Source organism: Poecilia reticulata, linkage group LG8 (genome assembly GCF_000633615.1).
Source record: "Poecilia reticulata strain Guanapo linkage group LG8, Guppy_female_1.0+MT, whole genome shotgun sequence".
Taxonomy (NCBI): Eukaryota; Metazoa; Chordata; class Actinopteri; order Cyprinodontiformes; family Poeciliidae; genus Poecilia; species Poecilia reticulata.
The window spans coordinates 4,011,061-4,015,937 of record NC_024338.1 but is presented as its reverse complement, the minus strand read 5'-3'; the positions used below and the strand labels follow the sequence as shown (position 1 = coordinate 4,015,937).

At 39.1% G+C, this 4,877-nt stretch overlaps 1 protein-coding gene and 1 long non-coding RNA gene across 2 annotated transcripts in view; one reads left to right on the top strand and one right to left on the bottom strand.

Annotated features, from left to right (window-relative positions):
* Positions 1-425: 425 nt before the first annotated feature.
* LOC108166518 (uncharacterized) lies at positions 426-4,871 on the bottom strand. Its single transcript, XR_001776877.1, has 3 exons — positions 4,556-4,871; positions 2,797-3,659; positions 426-552 (listed from the first exon to the last, which is right to left on the bottom strand). It is a non-coding gene; the product is annotated as an uncharacterized LOC108166518 (long non-coding RNA).
* dnajc6 (DnaJ (Hsp40) homolog, subfamily C, member 6) overlaps positions 1,420-4,877 on the top strand; it is a 35,909-nt gene continuing 32,451 nt past the window's right edge. The window contains exon 1 of the mRNA XM_017306308.1: positions 1,420-1,736. The gene's annotated coding sequence lies outside the window, so the exon portion shown is untranslated. The remainder of the gene's footprint in view (positions 1,737-4,877) is intronic.

Here is a 4,877-nt window from a genome sequence, read left to right as displayed (position 1 = left end):
GTGGCCAAGAAATTTCCTCATAATAGGATTGACTTTGTAAAACAAATGTGCAAGCTGGATTGGGCAATTCATGGAAAGACAATAAATTGATGCAGAAAAAGGCAATATTAAAATGTCATCAAAAGCTGCTCCAACAAAACATTATTTTGGGGGTGCACACGCTTTTGAAATCAGATTGTTGCAGCAGTTTTTACTTTTATTTTTCAGATTTGTCTGTTTTTCAGTTGAATCACCCATGAAGTAGGTCAGATTTAAGGTGGGAATAGTGTTTCTTCCTGAATGCCTAACTGCCTGCCTGCCTGTCTGTTCCTCCTCTTCTAATCCTGGGGGATTTGTAAGTAAAGCCAATGTGCTTTAGAGCCTGGGTTAAACTCCACTCCACTGTCTGACACAGATTAAAGCTTCATCTTCTGTGTTTACCTTCCACATTAGGTGCAGATCTGTCTGTGTTTGCAGGGCTCAGCTTTAGATGAACACTTTGCTCTAGCATGATGAATTTACTTCAGCACATTCTTTCCAATGAATTCATCCATCTTTTGTGTTTGTTTCAGCCTGGAAATGTACAGAAGKAAAAGACTCAACAGTTACAATGACAGTGAGCAATCAAAACAGCAAAACCCAAGATGACAAAGCCACACCAGCTAGCAAATCCTTTACTACACATAGCACAGGAAAAGTGYTATTTCAYTTAATAACAAACATAAAAAATAATTAAATAACAATTAAACAACAAAGAAAGCTATCAAAATGGAGCACAAGACAATCTGAACAAAAATATTACACATCAGTCAGACGTCTGACTTGCATTTATTGATGACATTCTTTCTATTTGAACATAATTTATTAAGAAATAGTTGAGTTAGTTTGGAAATGACCAAAAATAATACATTATATTACTGGATTGTCTGCAATTATGTTTTGCAAAACTAGTCATCCCAGTTAAGCTTTATTTTGCTTAACACAGGCACAAACCTCAGGACATTTTAAGACCAACACAAAGCAGTCTGATTTGATGAAGTGAACTGGATAGTTGCAAGTCACAGATCTCCATCAAAATGTATGATGGAGCAAYCAGAAGTTTGCGCTGGATTGTGTTTATGGGTATCAAGATGAAGAGCTAAATACAAATGTATGCCACTTGTCAGACTTTTTTTTATTAGCTGCACAAGCAATTTTTAAAACATTGTTTTGCACTTCTCAAATATGCACTATTATCTGCTGGTCAATCAGAATCTCATTAGATACACGACAAAACAATGGGAAGTATCAGGGAATGAAAACTTATGCGATTTGTCAGATTTTTTTGTTTCTGTCACTAAAATCCACTCCATGTTTTCCTGTTCCAGTCAGGAAGCACAGAGCGCCGCTGCTGGACAGATCCATGAACACTCTAGCCAATGCTGCCCTCTTGCTTTCTCACATCCACATGCACTACAGATCTACCAATGGCAGTCCTGTTTTCTGGACCCACGCCAAAGACGCGTTTAGCGGTGTGATGATGCAGTAGCTCGGCACCTCCACGGCTTCACTGACAGGTAAAACTGGGATCTACCTGGAAATCCCTGCAGGGGTGCCCAGTTTTCACTGGGCTCTTGACGCCYTGACCATTCAGCTGACAGTGAATGACAAAGCAAAGGTCAGTGCGTGTGCGCGCGCGCGCAGCCGGGATTCAAAGCGCATCTCCACAGCGGCACAWGACGGCGCTCCTGGCAGAATGAAAGAAAGCGCTCTGAAAGGTAAAAGTCTCCTTTGGACTGTCAGTTTGTGGTCATCTCTTTGATTTTTCGATAAGTTTCTGCAAACCCCAGCTTTATTGTTTCACATCATTTCAACAGAAAAGATGAGCCCATCATGATCGGAACCTGGACGTTACATAATATTAAGCTACCCTTACAAATCGTGACCACTCACACTCAAAGCGCATCTTGCGCTCGCATGGCAGCCGCGTTATTTTAATGAACATGCAACATATTTCAAGGTGACATTATGTTATTTTTCTCGAGGCATAGAAAAGTTGGGTTACGTCGCCCGGGCCTGTTTGGGACGCACACAGCCGGGTTATGAATGACATCATTTGGGATATTTTTGTCACGAGTGTCGATCTTTCTAAACAAATAATCTATTCTCATAAATTTTGAACCCATTGTGCGGAAATTCCACATAATGTCATTTCAATCGATGACTTGGCTGAAAGAATCGTGGGAAGGCTGCTACTTCAGACASTTGGATATTTTTGATCCCATTCGTGCAATCCGTGTTTTCCAGGGAGAAATAATAATTATTCATACACCAATTTCTATGAAAAATAACGACATAAAATACGTCTAATCTTATCGTTACCAGGGAGACATGTCAGTCGTTTTTCTGATTTATCAGTACCACCAGCCTTATTTATCAGGAAACGCTTTATTCTAAGAGGACAGCTCCTCTTCCGCTGTCCAACTGCGCACCGTCACATCACTGCGCGTCACACACATCACGTGAACAGCTTAACAGCGCTTGGTTTAGCTCCATGTTATGATCATTACTCCGGGACGTGATAGGCTTTTGTTTCCCAACAGTAATCACTTTCTTGTCAGAAACGAGGAGCTGAACTCCACTGAAATGCAAGAAATCACTAAATGTTTAAATCTTTGAGCATTTGGCAAAAGTGCAGCAGTGAAACTATAAACAATCAGTTATGACTATAACTATATAAAAAGCTGCATGTATTTGTATTGATCCCCTTTAACCTGATAGTCTCTAATTAAAATGTACAGAAAACATATGTCTATCGTGAAGACTGCAATAACTCACCCATAATTGGARTGTTWGACAAGCGTTGASCCTAACTGTGCAACAAGAGAAAAAATGGTATAGTTTAGATCATTTAGCATTAGAATGGGACCAGACAAAAATTCAGTTGATGATCTATTGCAAAACTTGTGCTATTATGGACTACATTTTATTAATCAGTCATGCAGAATCCCAGTGAAACACACTAATGATCATGGYTAAGAAACAAAATGTGAAAAAGTTTGAATTCAATACTGCTGTATACTTTGACAGGACACTGTGGTGTCAATGCAAACTGTGAGTTTGGAAAAAAATATAAGGTCTGAGAAGCTAATGCTGCAGCTGCTCAGTTGAAGTTTATTCCTAATCCTTCAGCTGATCCAGCAGATTCCTTGATTTTGCTTTAACTGTTATGTGGATAATCATCAATCCTAAGTAAATACTAGAGAATGGTTGTAAAAACCAGTAAAGGCTGTGATGGATTCAGAATCATTCTCTGGCATGTGTCATAAAGCAATTTTAAGTTTCTGCAGCATATTTAAAAGCACATAAAGAGTTTATAATGCATGCCCACACTCCCAGGAATGTYGCACGAATAATTTGCAAATGATTTTCAGTACTTTTCTTCATAAAACAATGTTCTTTATGAAGATGTGAAGAGAGAAAGACTTGATATTATGAAAGAAAAAACATTTATAGAAAGGAATTTTTGAAAGTTTGTACCTAGTGGCCTTTATTCAATAGTAGCTTGACAGGAAGCAGCGAGAGAAAGAGAGAAGGGGATAACATGCAGTAAATGGCCCAGGGCCGGAAATGCAACTTGTGACAGGTGCGTCAAGGACTGTAGTAAATGTTGGTGGTCCACTTGCTCTACCACTGGTRCCCTAGGAAGGATTATATGAGAAAAAAACTAAACATGGACTTCCAGGTAAGCATGGGTAATACAAGATGTAGAGCATGCTCTTTGTAAATCTGAGCCATAAAAACATATCTTAAAAACATCCATCAGTGTGAGGAAAAGGCTTTTAAACACTGGGGAAGTTGCAAAATGTGCACAAATAAAGTTTAACTTCTAAAACCTGTTAGGATAACTTGCAGTGGACAAAGGACTATGATTACTAGCTATAAGAAAAAAAAGTAAAAGTAGTGAGCTTACAACTAAAAATCTTAAAAGTGTGGTGTAAATGTGTATCCAACCCTTTATGAGTGGTATGTAGTTTCCAGCTAAGATAAGACAGTGTTACTGTCCACAGTGAAAAGTGTTGTCGTGTGAAAGCAGCTCAGAAACCAGTTTTTCTTTCTCTTACATGACAATAGGTCAGTAAAGTTGTGCCTTCTTATTGTTGACCGTCACCTTTCGTCACCCATGTTATAGCAAAGTTGTTGCTCATTCATTTGAGGGGACTTTTTTTTAAATGTAGTGCCTTTCCTAAGTATTTATTCCCCTRCAACCTTTTTCACAGCCACAAGCACTAATGTATTTAATTGAGATTTAGGATGAAAAGTCTGAAAATCTGAAAAGTTTGACACCTTGTGTTGCAGTTCAACTGGAAGTCTTTGAGGTATGATTACTTTTGTAAGAYACAACAGCTGCTAAGTATTAGTTTATAAGACATTTTCTAACCATTAGAATAAAATACCTCAAAAAYTACTTTAATGCTTTTATCACAATTTGCACTTTACTTTACAGATATCAGTACACTCAAATACTTTTAGCTACAACAAAGCTAAATGGTAACAAAACAAAAGATGAAGGAAGGAAACTAATTATATTTTTCACCTTTCATGGAGCTGCTGCACCTGTTTGTTGCCTGTTCCAAACATGCAGAGTGGAAAAGAATAATGGCTACTRTTAGGCACGGTTAGTCACCGGACAGGAAGGTAATTTGCATCAGTGTAGTGGGAGCACGTAGCATCCGGTCATGGAGCGGGAATCCTCCGTTTTGCACATTCCGTTCCCGCTGTGCTTTGAGCCTCCCGTCCGCTCTCCTAAAAAGAGTTTCCCAGGCTCATGTCCTCTTTTCAGAACCATGCAGGGTTTCTGTTGCCAGGGGACAGGGCACAGGAAGGAAGCATGCCATCTTTGGGCTCAGATTGGTTCT